Here is a 15,823-nt window from a genome sequence, read left to right as displayed (position 1 = left end):
TAAAAAAAATACATTAAAAAAAACAATAGTAGAATTGCTGTTTTTTAGTCACCACGCCACCTAAAAATAGAATAAAAACTGATCAAAAAGCTGCATGCACCCCAATGTTTTGGCACCACAAGACCTCTTTAAACCGGACATGGTGCCTAATGAGAAAGAGGCCTCAAAATCCACTAGGTGCTCTTTTGCTTCGGAGGCCGGTGCTTCAGTCCATTACCGCACTAGGCCACATGTGGGATATTTCTCAAAACTGCAGAATCTGGGCAATAAGTATTAAGTTGCGTTTCTCTGGTAAAACCTTTTGTGTTATAAAAAAAATGGTATAAAGAGGATTTTCTGACAAAATTTTTTTTTTAATCTCACCTCTACTTTGCTCTAAATTCCTGTGAAACACGTAAAGGGTTCATAAACTTTCTAAATGCTGTTGTGAATACTTTGAGGGGTCTAGTTTCTAAAATGGTGTGTTTGATAAGGGTTTCTAATATATAGGTCCATCAAAGCAACTTCAGAACTGAACTGTAACCTAAAAAAAAAAAATCAGGCAATACTTGGCTTCTTACATCATACTGATAATGAGCCGTGCCCACCCCGAGATGACCCCAGTTTTGACAGTTTGTATAAACGGAGACCCCTATTAGACCGTTTCAGTGCCCGGTTTTCCCAAGCATACACCCCCAAGAAGTGTATTTCTATTGATGAGTCCTTGGTGGATTTTAAAGGGAGGGTTCAATTCCGCGAGTACCTGCCGGGTAAGAAGGCAAGGTATGGCGTGAAGATGTATGAGCTGTGCGAGAGTGCATCAGGGTATACCTACAGGTTTAGGATATATGAAGGGAAGGACACCAGTGCTCAGCCCCCAGAATGCCCCCCCTTACTGGGAGTTAATGCAAAAATTGTGTGGGATTTGGTGCACCCACTGCTGGACCAGGGCTCATGGCAAGGTGAGCTCTTTCCATCTGTTCACATGTTGCGGTGCTGTATGGTGGTGTCTGTTGCTGTAGTGCTGCACTTGTGGGGGGACGTGGCCCAGAGCCAAGGAGGCTTGGCACGGTCTGAAGGCATGGGTGCTTTTGGGCCCCTGGGTTGCTCCCTCTGCAGGAGCGGTGCTGCGGTGGCGGTAGCCGCCATGCGGTGCTGCAACCGCTAGAGTAGGGACCCACTTTAAAGAGGTCGCCGTGAAGTGGCAAGTTTGATCAAAATGTTTACAAAGAACTTCATGTTCATGTTTCTAAATTATGCCTAGCGGCTCAGATCAACGTATATACTGTGGATTGTGCAGTCCATGTCTAGTTTCTCATAATGCTGATACTGCTGGACCAGGGTTACCACCTCTACCTGGATAATTTTTATACCGGGGTCCCACTCTTCAACTGCCTCGCTTCCAGTCCTGTGGCATGCGGCACTGCTAGAAGAAATCTGAGAGGCCTCCCTAAGACTCTGCAGGGCAAACAAGAAGGGGTGAGCGCAGGGCACATTCTAGCAGCAACATATTGTGTGTCAAGTACAAGGACAAGAGAGATGTCACACCAGTACCCATGTACCTGTACGAGGTACCAGTACAGAGACCCCTAAACCAGACTGCATCCTGGACTACAATAGGTACATGGGAGGGGTGGACTTGTCAGATCAAGTCCTGAAGCCCTACAGCGCCATGCGGTGTGGTATAAGAAGCTGGCCGGGCACATCATACAGATGGCATTGTACAATGTGTACGTGCTACGTCGATGTACAGGCCAGAGGGGAACTTTCCTGGAATTTCAAGAGATGATTATCAAGCACCTAATCTTTAGGGACCAGGAACGGGGGAGCACCCAGTACTTCTGGAAGCGAGGCCACACGAATCGTACCAGGGCAACACTTTCCAGGAGAAGTTCCCCAAACTGGCAAGAAGGGAAAAAGTCAAAAGAGGTGCAAAGTCTGCTATAAGAGGGGTATAAGGGAGGACACAATATATCAATGTAACGCGTGTCCCGAAAAACCAGAGCTCTGTATGAAAGAGTGTTTTAAAATTTATCATACATCCCTTGTTTTATAAATTTACCCCAATTCTACTTACCCTGATGTACTCCGCACAGCTTATCCCCCCTTATCTTTCCCTTCTGAGCCCTGCTGTGTGCCCAAGCAGCTGATAACAGCCACATTGAGGGTATTGCCATACCAGGGAGAACACACATTACAGTTTATGGGGCGTATCTCTCCGGTCAAAATGCTCACTACACCTCTAGATGAATGCCTTAAGGGTGTCGTTTTTAAAACGGGGTCACTTCTTGCGGGTTTCAACTGTACTGGGGCTTCTGCACACATGACTTTGCACGAGAAAATCCCCAGTAGGCCAAATGGTGGTCCTTTCGTTCTGAGCCCTCCCATGGGCCCAAACGGCAGTTTATCACCACAAATGGGGTATTGCTGCACTCAGGACAAATTGCGCAACAGAATGGGGTATTTTATTTCTTGTGAAAATAAGAAATTTTCAGCCAAAACTACATATCATTGGAAAAAAATAATTTTGTTTTAATTCCAAGCCCAATTCAAATAAGTTCTGTGAAAAAACTATGGGGTCAAAATGGTCACAACACCCATAAATGAATTCCTTGAGGGGTGTAGTTTCCAAAATGGGGTCACTACTGGTGGGTTTCCATTGCTTTGATACCTCTGGGGCTCTGCAAATGCGACATGGCACCCGAAAACCAAACCAACAAAATCTGTACTCCAACAAACACATAGCGCTCCTTTCCTTCCGAGCCCTCCCATGGGCCCAAAATGCAGTTTATCGCCACAAATGGGGTATTGCTGCACTCAGGAGAAATTGGGCAACAAAATGGGGTATTTTGTTCCGTGTGAAAATAAGAAATCATGATAAAAAAATGACATCTTATTGGAAAAAATTTAATTTTTTTCATTTCACAGCCCAATTCAAATAGGTGCTGTGAAAAAACTGTGCGGTCAAAATGGTAACAACAACCATAAATTAATTCCTTGAGGGGTGGTTTCCAAAAATCGGGTCACTATTCGGGGATTCCTACTGTTTTGGCACCTCAACACCTCTTCAAACCTGGCATGCTGCCTAAAATATATTCTAATAAAAAAAGAGGACTCAAAATGCACTAGGTGCTTCTTTGCTTCTAGGGCTTGTGTTTTAGTCCATGAGCGCACTAGAGCCACATGTGGGACATTTCTAAAAACTGCAGAATCTGGACAATACATATTTAGTAGTGTTTCTCTGGTAAAACCTTCTGTGTTACAGAAAAAAAAAATGGATAAAATTGAAATTCAGCAAGAAAAATGAAATTTGCAAATTTCACCTCCACTTTGCTTTAATTCTTGTGAAATGCCTGAAGGGTTAAAAAACTTTCTAAATGCTGTTTTGAATACTTTGAGGGGTCTAGTTTTTAAAATGGGGTGTTTTATCAGGGTTTCTAATACATAGGCCCCTCAAAGCCTCTTCAGAACTGAAGAAGTACCTTAAAAAAAAGGCTTTTGAAATTTTCTTAAAAATATGAGAAATTGCTGTTTAGGTTCTAAGCCTTGTAACGTCCAAGAAAAATAAAAGAATGTTCAAAAAACGATGCTAATCTAAAGTAGACATATCGGAAGTGTGAACTAGTAACTATTTTGGGTGGTATAACAGTCTGTTTTACAAGCAGATGCATTAAAATTCTGAAAAATTCTATTTTTTCCAAATTTTCTCTACATTTTGCAATTTTTCACCAATAAACACTGAATATATCGACCAAATTTTACCACGAACATGAAGCCCAATGTGTCACGAGAAAATCTCAGAATTGCTTGGATAGGTTTAAGCATTCCGACGTTATTACCACATAAAGTGAAATATGTCAGATTTGAAAAATGGGCTCTGAGCCTTAAAGAGGCTCTGTCACCAGATTTTGCAACCCCTATCTGCTATTGCAGCAGATCGGCGCTGCAATGTAGATTACAGTAACGTTTTTATTTTTAAAAAACAAGCATTTTTGGCCAAGTTATGACCATTTTCGTATTTATGCAAATGAGGCTTGCAAAAGTACAACTGGGCGTGTTGAAAAGTAAAAGTACAACTGGGCGTGTATTATGTGCGTACATCGGGGCGTGTTTACTACTTTTACTAGCTGGGCGTTCTGATGAGAAGTATCATCCACTTCTCTTCAGAACGCCCAGCTTCTGGCAGTGCAGATCTGTGACGTCACTCACAGGTCCTGCATCGTGTCGGCACCAGAGGCTACAGATGATTCTGCAGCAGCATCGGCGTTTGCAGGTAAGTCGATGTAGCTACTTACCTGCAAATGCTGATGCTGCTGCAGAATCAAGTGTAGTCTCTGGTGCCGACACGATGCAGGACCTGTGAGTGACGTCACAGATCTGCACTGCCAGAAGCTGGGCGTTCTGAAGAGAAGTGGATGATACTTCTCTTCAGAGCGCCCAGCTAGTAAAAGTAGTAAACACGCCCCGATGTACGCACATAATACACGCCCACTTGTACTTTTACTTTTCAACACGCCCAGTTGTACTTTTGCAAGCCTCATTTGCATAAATACGAAAATGGTCATAACTTGGCCAAAAATGCTCGTTTTTTAAAAATAAAAACGTTACTGTAATCTACATTGCAGCGCCGATCTGCTGCAATAGCAGATAGGGGTTGCACAATCTGGTGACAGAGCCTCTTTAAGGCCAAAACTAGGCTGCGTCCTTAAGGGGTTAAAGAGGACCTGTCACTATCTCCTACAAAGTGAGTGATTAGACTCACGGTATTGCCGCTGTGTTGGAGTCCAGCATTGTTTGTTCCTTACGTCTGCGTCCCCCTGTTGCTGAGATAGCGCCTCCTCATTATTTATTAAACAATATGTAAATGAACCGCTGGCTAGCCAAGTGGGTTTGGTCGCCAGTGATTCTCAATGGGTGGAGCTAGCAGAGCCTCTGACGCTGACCTATCAGACATTCCTAGGCCAGCGTCTTTCTGCACTCAAAACCCCAAAATGTCAAAGTGAAAACAGAATGTTCGTAATTATTGCTATTTTAGTGAAAAGGAAAAACTAAAATATTGCATTGCCATAAGTATTCAGACCCTTTACTCAGCAGTTAGTTGAGGCACCTTTGGCAGCAATAACCACCTCCAGTCTTCTTGGGTATGATGCCACAAGGTTTGCACACCTGATTTGAGGATTTTCTGCCATTCTTCTCTGCAGGTCCTCAAGCTCTGTCAGGTTGGATAGGGACAGACGGTGGACAGCCATTTTCAGGTCTCTTCAGAGACGTTTGATTAGGTGCAAGTGAGGGCTCTGGCTGGGCCACTCAAGGACATTCACAGAGTTGTCCCTAAGCCACTCCCGTGTAGTCTTGGCTGGGTCATTGTCTTGTTGGAAGGTGAACCTTCGGCCCAGTCAGGTCTAGAGCACTCTGGATCAGGTTTTCATTAAAAATATCTCTGTATTTTTCTCCATTCACCTTTACCTCAAACCTGACCAGTCTTCCTGTCCCAGCCGCTGAAATACAGCCCCACAGCATGATGCTGCCACCACCGAGCTTCACTGTAGGGATGGTATTGGGCAGGTGATTAGCAGAGCCTGGTTTCCTCCAGACATGACTAAGGGTATGTTCACACGCTTAGCAAAAAACTTCTGAAAATACGGGAGCTGTTTTCAGGGGAAAACAGCTCCTGATTTTCAGACGTTTTCTAAGCAAACTCGCGTTTTTCACGGTTGTTTTTTTACAGCCGTTTTGGAGCTATTCTCCAGCGAGGTCCAAATGTTGTGGAATCATGATGTATGTTTCTTTGCTCGATGAAGAGATCGGTCCGATCTCGTAACGCGTAGCATTCTTATCCATTAAACATATATCTAAATTTAAACTTCATGCCTTGCCTTGGATTGAATCCTTCAATTCCACAACATTTGGACAGCGCTGGAGAATTTTATCCTCTTTTTTTTTTTTCCATTCATCTCAATTTACTGAGGGAGCCCTGACAGCCCCTGCATGGATTTACCAGCTGCAGTGCTTTGAGACCATACAGGCACTTCTGGGTGTTGTGCTCCTAGCACAACACCACAAGGTAAGCACAACCGCTTACCCCCGACCCTTTGTCACTTTAAACAAGAGATGATGCACGATGTGCGCCGGGTGTTTTTCGTTTTACTCTCCTTGTCTATAGATAATTTTATGGAGGAGAGGCTTCTTTCTGGCCACTCTGCAGATTGCAGTACTGATTGATGATCGAACTTCTGGAAGTTTCTCCCATCTGCACACAGGATCTTTGGAGCTCAGCCAGAGTGACCATTGCGTTCTTAGTCACCTCTTACAAAGGCCCTTCTCCCCCAATTACTTAGTTTGATGGGGCAGCCACCTCTAGGAAGAGTCCTGGTTGTTTCAAACTTTTTCCGATCACGAATTAGGAGGCCACTGTGCTTGAGCATTTTTGAACCCTTCTCCAGATCTGTGCCTCCACACAATCCTGTCTCTGAGCTCTACATGGCTTGGTTTTCGCTCTGATATGCATTGTCAGCAGTGAGGCCCTATATAGACAGGGGTGTGTCTTTCTAAATCATATCTAATCCAATTAATTTACCACAGGTGGACCAATCATGGTGTAGGTACATTTCAAAGATGATCTAAAGAAATGCGGAGGCAACCAGGTCAAAATTTTAAGTGTCATAGCAAAGGGTCTGAATAATTATGTCCATGCGAAATTTCAGTTTTACAGGCCTCAACATAACAAAATGTGAAAAAAAAGTGAAAGGGTCTGAAGATTTTCCAAATACACTGTACCAATTTCTGTGCGGTCATAACCAGGTTAAAGAACTAAACCTCTGCAGCGGTTCCCACCAAGTTGGATTGCGCCAAAGTTACTGTTTGCTCTTAGCCCATCCTGCTGTGCCGCTGTTGGTCTTCGCGATCAGTCTCTACCACCGCCCACCCCCCTATGCAACAGCACGCCCGCTTATGCACCAAATTGCTTACTATTGGGAACACCCTATGCCTCAATGGGTCCTCGTAGCCCTGTGCTTTAACCAAGCACTTTGTAATACACTCTGTGAAATCAGGAGTACGGTCCTCAAGTTACGAAGTGTCACAAACAATTCTTAGTCCAAGTCTATTTTTTAAAGGGGGTGCTGATCTTTTAAAAAGGACCGCTTCAGACAGATTACAATTAACAGTAATAAACGCTTGATGCTTTCAGAACAGCTTGTTATTGTACATCCACTCTCAGAAACCCAGGAGGACACTCATTACTTTTTAACTTAAACATGTTACGTACACTTGGGGCGTAAAGGGAGCCAGTGACTAGTCATGCCTACAACAGTTAATCCACTCTTTACCTCCAGAGGATTAGGCCAGTCAAGTCAGCCAGTCGCTCTCACTTGGTTCAGTCTGGCTCCGGCCACAAACACTTCCAGCCTGTTTCTGGACATACAGGGATCATTTATATACCATTCTACGCCAGTTTTCATAGAAAAGTTGCAAAAGGGCCCAAAAGACACCATTTGCGAAGCAAATAGCAACTTCTGGCTTTTTTGTGCCACCCTTGCTTTTTTGTGGAAAGGGGGCGTGGCTACGTGCAAACCATCTTTCCACCCCATGGCAACAGCTGCCCAAAATTTAGCTCCCAGCTAGCGTAGATTTCACTGCACGGGGAAATAGCAAGGTAGAGGCCTATAATGGGCCCCTACCTACCCCCCCAGCCCGATCAGACTGCTCCGCGTCCCCCTATTGAAAACTTAACTATAAAAAAAAAAAAAAAAAAAAAAAAAATGAAATACTCACCCCACCTCATCACTGCAGCGCAGCTCATCCAACATTCTGACGCCGGGCAGGATCAGAATATTGAATACAAAACAGCACTGATGACGTCAGGACTTTGTACGAGCTGCAATAGAAGCATGAGTTGACGTGGGGGGCAGAAGAGGAGCAGTTAGGAGAGTATGTTTTTTTTTATGGGAGACGTGGGGAGAATGGATGGTGTCTGGACCAGCCGAAATATGCAACAGACTTCACGCCAATTTTTCTTTTAAGATTGGCGCATGAAACGCCATTCTTAATAAATTATCCCTATAGTCCACTTCTCTCTTCTGCAATTGCTCTGCACCACCTGTCCCTGCCATCCTCCCTCTAGCTGCCAGTGTAATGTCCTATGGGACGCCATGGCAGCAGTTTCTCTAATAACAACAAGGTGCCAGGACACGAGAGAGGGGAGGACAGCCTGGACCAAACAGACGTGGGGGAACATATAGACCACACCAGGACAAAGACTTACTACACACACTCTTACTACACACAAGGTGAAACAAAAGACCTGTATGTATAGTAACAGTTTAAAGGGGCTGTACCCCATACAGCCCTCTTCAGGTCATGCCACAGCATCTGACTAAGGTTGGGGTCAGGACTGACTTGGCCATTCCAAAACACACATTTTCTTCTTTTTTCAACTATTCGTTAGTTGATTTACTTGTGTGCTTTGGGTTATTATATTGTTGCATCATCCAACGTCTCTTCAGCTTGGAGTCATGGACTGCTGCCTGCACATTCTCCTGTAAAATGTTTTATAACACCTTTGATTTTATTTTTCCCTCAATAATTGCAGGGTTTTGGTGATTGTGTGCAGTGTTATTTTTCCTCTTAACATAGCGTTGTGCATTTGTGATAGAGTTCCACTGTTAGGCTGGGTTCACACAACCTATTTTCAGGCATAAACGGGGCGTATTATGCCTCGTTTTACGTCTGAAAATAGGGCTCCAATACGTCCGCAAACATCTGCCCATTCATTTGAATGGGTTTGCCGACGTACTGTGCAGACGACCTGTCATTTACGCGTCATCGTTTGACAGCTGTCAAACGACGACGCGTAAATTGACTGCCTCGGCAAAGAAGTGCAGGACACTTCTTTGCTACGTAATTTGAGCCGTACTTCATTGAAGTCAATGAAGAGCAGCTCAAGATTTAGGAGCGTCACAGACGCATCACATAATGCGAGGAGGAGCTTTTACGTCTGAAACGACGCAGCTGTTTTCTCCTGAAAACAGTCTGTCTTTTCAGACGTAAAAGCCTCTCATCGTGTGCACATACCCTTAAACAGCAGCAGCTTTCTTCTTTGTGTCCTTTCAAAAAGCACCATTCTTGTTCAGTGTTTTTCTAATAGTGGCCACATACATGAACAAAGGTTTTAGTAGTTTGTGGATTTTTCAGTTTGTCTTTTGCGGTTACCCATAGCTTCCTCACCCATAGCGTGCCCGTTGCGCTCTCGGAGTGATCTTAACAGAATGCACACTGCTAGGGAGAGTAGTAAGAGTCCTAATTTCCTACTTTCCATTTGTCGAACAGTGGATTAATGTGCATCCAGGTCTTTAGCAAAGCTTTTGTTGCTTTTTCCAGCTGCATACATCTCTATTAGGGTATGTTCACACGCAGAGTCAAAAAAGTTTCAAAATACAGAGCTGTTTTCAAGAGAAAACACGTCCTGATTTTCAGACGTATTTTGCGGCGTTTTTTTACGGCCGTTTTTGGAGCTTTTTTCAATAGTCTATGGAAAACGGCTCCAAAAACGTCCAAGAAGTGTCCTGCACTTCTATTTCGCGGCCGATTTTTTGGCCGTTTTTCGGGTGTTTACGGCCTGAAAAACGTCCAAAAATAGGCCATGTGAACATACCCTAACACGTCTTCTGAAAGTTGTTTGCCCTGAGGCATGGTTCACACTAACCAATCTTTCTTAGGGGGAGTTTACACAGAGTTTTTTGGAGAGTTCTTGGACGCGGAAACCGCGCCGCAAAACGTGCCAAAAAACGGCCGAAAATGCCTCCCATTGATTTCAATGGGAGGTGGAGGCGTTTTTTGCCCTATCTTCGAGTGTTTACGCCTCTGACCTCCCATTGACATCAATGGGAGGCAGAGAAAGCGTATTTCGCTACGTTTCATACCCGAGGCGCTCAACAGCCGCGGGCGAAAAACGCCACGAAGATCAGCGTGCAGGCAGAGGAAAATCTGCCTCAAAATTCCAAACGCAATTTTGAGGCAGATTTTCTGCCTGCAAAAAACTCAGTGTGAACCCAGCCTTAAAGGGTTATTCCCAAGTGGAGTCTTTTTTTTTTTTTTTTTAATACGTCCTAACCATAACTAAAGAGAGAAATATATTGCTCTAAAAAAAAAAAATGTAATCATCATTTCCTAACTCTCTTTTTCCTCAACTAGATATTGCAGCTAGTGCTGGTTAAATTTTCTAAAAGGGGGCGTGAGCAGCTTGATGTCAATCAAGCCGCTCTGTTAGTGTGCGCTCCCGACGTCGTTCGATCCTACTCCCCCCTCCCTGTAGCTAACTTCATTGGGACTCCTTCTAGGAGTGTAGTTTCCAACACTAGCCGGGAATTCCTGTCCTGAAGGAGCCCCTGACTGTAGGGTCCGTGGTTTAAGCTGCTGCTCGGTATCCTGTGCTCCTGTCGGCAGTACAGCAGCCCGCACTGATACAGGGCTGGCTTCCTTACAGCAGACGAGAGCACAGGAGACCAAGCAGGACGCTGTCTCATACAGTTTATTTACGTGCAGGTTACACCACGGACAGCGGTCAGTCCATGCTGCTGCGTTGCATAAGTATGTAACAGACAATGTTACATACCTACTTAGTTCTGATAAGGGCTCAGCTAACTCGGCTGGCCTTTACTGATGTGCCGAGTACAGGACGGTCTATAGACTTGAATAGAACCCGAGAGGTGGTCGGGCAGGGAGCTACTGCGCATGCTCTAGCGTGCTCGTTCCCGAGATCCCGGCCACCCTCACTGCAAAATAAAGAGGTAGAACAGAGCAAGCGCGGCCACCGCCAGAGAAAAGCAGTGGTGGCCGGATCCCTAGGCAACGAGCAATAAACAAAGAGGGGCTGTCAGTAAGATGGAGCCAGGATATCTCGCAAAGTACAGCATTTAAAAAAAGAAGGTATTTACAAAAATGCCTAATTTTATGTTGTTACATCTTTATAGCTATATTTGTCAAGATGGGAACACACTTTTAAGAATAGATTTATCAATAACCAGGCTTTGTGCGCCTTTATTTAATAGGGAATAGCACTTGTAAAACAAACTTTTCCAATCTCATCTAATTAATTAAAACACCTTTTGCCAAATAGCTCTTGGAGAAGTCATTATAGGAGTTATCCGGTGACATTTGATGGCCTTTCCTCAGGATTTAGCTAGTGGTGACAAAGTGGCCAGGAGGATGTCAATCAAGTCAGGAGGTGAAGGATTGGATACCTGGATTGTTGGTTTAACATCTGAATGGTGGGGATACCTGAAGGCTCCTGTTCAGAGTCGTAACGTGTAGTGTCTATAAAATAAATGACATGCCTTTGAATACTGAGGACTACTGCATTGCTTCAATATACCTGTAATTTTTCTCCTACTCAATGGTAGTCTTCAGTGGCATTGCAGCAAGCAGATGGCAAGTAAAGTACTGACGATATAGAAGTACTTTTAGATATGCTGGAGCACATGCATGCCGTATGCGGCTAAAGCATCAATGCTATATCAGGGGTAGCTTTGTCGCAGCTCAATCCAGCTAATCAGCAGAGAAGAGGGCCCGGGGCTTTGTAAAACATGCCTAGCCTAGGCGGAAAGCAGCCAACCAGCGACCAGACCACACGAGAGCCATAACACCTCCCAGAACGGGGAGGTAACCAGACACGGACAAGCCTCCCTCCGGCAGGACAGGAGATGATCGGCCAGAGCTGGGTAATAGCCTCATGAATGATACTCACGCTCGCAGGGTTGACGATGGTGAACATAGATTCCCCTCCAGTCCCAGTCATTGGACAGGACCATAACTGATATGGTCACATGTCCTATACCTTTTATGTATGGGGTTCTGTTTTTGTGTAAAGCCTCATGCACACGACCGTAGCCATGTGCACGGCCATGATTTTCGGGTTGGCCGACCACGGAGTGTCACCCGCGAGCCGCCCGCAATTCGCGGGCCGTGCACATGGCCGCGGCCATTATTTTCTATGAGCCTGGGCCATGCACGGACTGTGAAAACCACGGTCGTGTGCATGGGCCCATAGAAATGAATGGGGCCGCAATTCTGCTGTGGATTTTCGGGGGAATTGCGGCCACAAAAGCACATTCTTGTGCATGGGGACTTAGTTTCGCTGCTCTTGTTATTTATGGCATGCCAGTGCAACTCAAGTTAGGAAATGACTGCCCCTATCCCTAGTGACACCTTCAACATCTGTATTCTGATTAAGGACAAGCTGTCATTTGAATGACATGATTGGTTATGTAGGAAGTAAAGAATCTTCGCTGGCACCGGACTGGTTTCTGTCATTGTGTCCGTCATTTTACCAAGGAAAAATAGCGCAGAATGCTGCTGAATTTTTTCTGCCATATTGGACTGGATCTGTGATGGAAGTTCCTAACCGACCCTTCAATGCAGTTATGGACTTAGATGTGATCAATAACAGGTGGATCATGCGTGTCAGAGAATGGGAAAGCCTTCAGTCCCGCTGACCTGTCAGATTCGGGTTTGAGCGCAAGATACAGCTTCCTTGTATCCAGGATACATAGAAGCTGTATCTCAAAAAGTATTTTTTTTTTTAAATAAATTCAAAAGTTGCATTAAACACCGTAATACATTGTTTTTGTAAAATAAATAAAGTGTTCAAAGGTTTACATGGCCTGTAAACGGTGTCATCGATCCTTCCCTACAAGCTTCTACACCTCAAAGGTGGAGGTTAATGAAAACTGGAGCAGTCGCCAATGGCAGCTACTTAAGTTGCTGCCTTCATTTTCCAAAGAGACTATAAAAAAAAATGTAAAGATGGAATTGGTTGATATGAGCACTCCCCTTTTCCTTTGTACCTATTTTAATAACTCTTATGTTTTACTATTGACCAACTGGGCGTTGACCAATCAGCGTCATGCACTTCTCTCCATTCATTTAGTCAGCGCATAGGGATCCTGCTAGATCAGTATGTGCTGTCTTAGGCCGGATTCACACGAGCGTGTGCGTTTTGCGCACGCAAAAGGTCCATAACAGCTCCGTGTGTCAGCAGCGTATGATGCGCGGCTGCGTGATTTTCGCGCAGCCGCCATCATTATGACACTCTGTATGTTTGTAAACAGAAAAGCATGTGGTGCTTTTCTGTTTTCATTCATAGTTTTGACTACTGTAGCACCCATCGCGCGGCACACAAAAGTGCTTCCGTGTGCCGTAGAGGTTTTCACGCACCCATTGACTTCAATGGGTGCGTGATGCGCGAAAAACAGGCAAATATAGGACATGTCGTGAGTTTTACGCAGCGGACATACGCTGCGTTAAAATCACAGACAGTCTGAACGGCCCCATTGACTAACATAGGTCCGTGCGACGTGCGTGATTTTCACGGACGTATTATACGCTCGTCTGAATAAGCCCTTAGGGTATGTGCACACGACCTATTTTCAGACGTAATTCAGGCATTTTACGCCTCGAATTACGCCTGAAAAGACGGCTCCAATACGTCTGCAAACATCTGCAATGGGTTTTACGATGTTCTGTGCAGATGAGGTGTAATTTTACGCGTCGCTGTCAAAAGACGGCGTGTAAAATTACGCCCGCGTCAAAGAAGTGCAGGACACTTCTTGGGACGTTTTTGGAGCCGTTTTTCATTGACTCCAATGAAGAACGGCTCCAATTACGTCCATAAAAGATGCAAAAACGTCTGAAATTCAAGAGCTGTTTTTCGCCTGAAAACGGCTCCGTAATTTCAGATGTATTTTGCGTGTGAACATACCCTAATACTGACACATTAACGTTACTGAAGCATTTAGAAAGTGAATAGATATTCCTTCCAGCCAGGACGGGATGTCTATTCACAATACCGACACTTCGCTAACGTTTCTGTGGGACTTACAGTAGAGCAAAGCCTAATCTCCCTGTAACCTGTCATTTACAGTGTGATCTCGCCAGATTACGCTTGCTCTGCTGTAAGTACCACAGAAACGTTAACAAAATGTCGGGATTATGAATAGACATCCCGTCCTGTCTGGAAGGAATGTCTATTCACTGTCTAAACACTTCAGTGACGGTAATGTGTCAGTATAAGACAACACATAGTGATCTAGCAGGATCCCTATGCGCTAACTAAATGAATGGAGAGGAGTGCATGACACTGATTGGTCACTGATTGGTCTGCGTCATACACTCCTCTATACAATGCCCACTTGGTCAATAGTAAAAACCAGTTGTCCATTAAGAAAGTCATTAGCATAAATCTAAAATCGCTCATAAACGTGGTGAAAATAGATCGTTTTTCTAAATAAAAAGCACTGCTGTTACCTACATTATAGCACCGATCTCCTTATGTAGGCGATAGGGCACTTATAATGTGGTGACAGAGCCTCTTTAAGCCACTTTGGGGGAGGAAAGAAAATGACTACAGAGGGGGTTGTCAGGAGAGATAAAATTGATGGCCTATCCTCAGCATCAATATATTGGTGGGGGCTCTACTCCCGGCATTCCGGACGATCAGCTGTTTTGAAGAGGCTGTGGCGCTCGTGCAAGCGCTGCGTCCCCTTGATTCCTTTTACTGCTCCGTACTGTCAAACGCCAAAACACTTGTAGCAGCGGTTCACAGGATTACAGCCTTTTTCCATTCACATACAACACGGAGCAGCGTGAGCAATGAAGAGGGAGCAGCGTACGCTGCAGCCCCTTCAAACAGCTGATTAGCGGGGAGCCGGACCCCAACAATCTGATATTGATGGCCTAGCCCTGCTCTCCTGACTTGATCCCCCCAGACCCCTTTGCGTCACCACCAGCCTGCGGCGAGGATGTCAAAGCCGGGAGGAGCAGGGATGGAACGGCCTGCTTCTTCTGGATATTGGCAACGCCCAGTTGACTCTTCACAGGTAATTAACATACAACACATGCCATTCTAAAAATAGATTTTACTTAATTTTGCTGCACCTGAAGGAACATACAGGGGCATGTTTGGAAACAGTCAGGAACTGTAGGTTTAGGGCTGTAAACAGATGACAGGTTCCCTTTAAATTTGCAGCCGCCATTGCCAGCCGTATAGCCCCGCCCCTTTGATGCAGAAGATTTTTATTTTTGCATTAGATTGGAAATGGCTCGTGCGTTTCACGTGTCAATTGCGCCATTTTCTTGCACTTCTCCCTTAACTAAGTATTTACAACTCCTATTTCACTGAACAGACATTACAAGTTGCCCCCTCCTTCGCTTACGTTAGCCAGAAGCCTAGAATGCCAGCTCCACTGCTACCTGCAAGGACTGCACCAGCTCCTCGTCCCTTCTCACAATCGCACAGGGTCTTGCACCGGCACGGACGCCCGGATTAGGGTTTTCCGGTTCCCCAGTGACGAATAAACAATCCTGTAGCGCACACGACAACGAGGCCGCTTTACTAACGCCTGCCGGCGCCTCCAAACGTTCAGCCGACCACAAACCTCACTGGGAGCCGCTCAGCCATCTTCAGCCTCTCTCCCATCCCCCATCAAACCTCATTCCAGCGCCCTTATCATCCCTTTAACTCCACGACCTTAAAGGGGATGTCATAGCGTTTCACGTTATTAAAGAGATAGGGCACATTCCATATTAGCAAGATTGTAAAAAATAGATATTGTCCATGAACTCTGGCTTAACAAACTGTTGGAGGACAGAGTAATACTTTTTTTTTTCAAAGCAAGAAAATGACTTTTTTTTTCCCTCCAGTTTTCCCAGGGCTTGTCTACACTTTAGCAGATTTGCTGCTTTTTTTCCGTCCGGAATTGCGGATGGAAAAAATGCAGCAAATATAGTAACAGCAAAGTGGATGAGATTGAACAAATCTCATTCACACGCTGCGTAAAAAACGCCCAGG

General features: G+C 44.9%; 1 protein-coding gene across 2 annotated transcripts in view; it reads right to left on the bottom strand.

Annotated features, from left to right (window-relative positions):
* The window catches only part of LOC142662101 (uncharacterized), a 32,163-nt gene extending 16,690 nt beyond the window's left edge, over window positions 1-15,473 (bottom strand). The window contains exon 1 of one of the 2 annotated variants that reach the window (XM_075840011.1): window positions 15,189-15,473. The gene's annotated coding sequence lies outside the window, so the exon portion shown is untranslated. The remainder of the gene's footprint in view (window positions 1-15,188) is intronic. The other variant, XM_075840012.1, reaches the window with a different exon arrangement.
* Window positions 15,474-15,823: the final 350 nt, after the last annotated feature.

Source organism: Rhinoderma darwinii, chromosome 10 (genome assembly GCF_050947455.1).
Source record: "Rhinoderma darwinii isolate aRhiDar2 chromosome 10, aRhiDar2.hap1, whole genome shotgun sequence".
NCBI classification, from domain to species: Eukaryota; Metazoa; Chordata; class Amphibia; order Anura; family Rhinodermatidae; genus Rhinoderma; species Rhinoderma darwinii.
The sequence above is the reverse complement of the archived record's forward strand: the minus strand, read 5'-3'. Positions and strand labels throughout refer to the sequence as shown.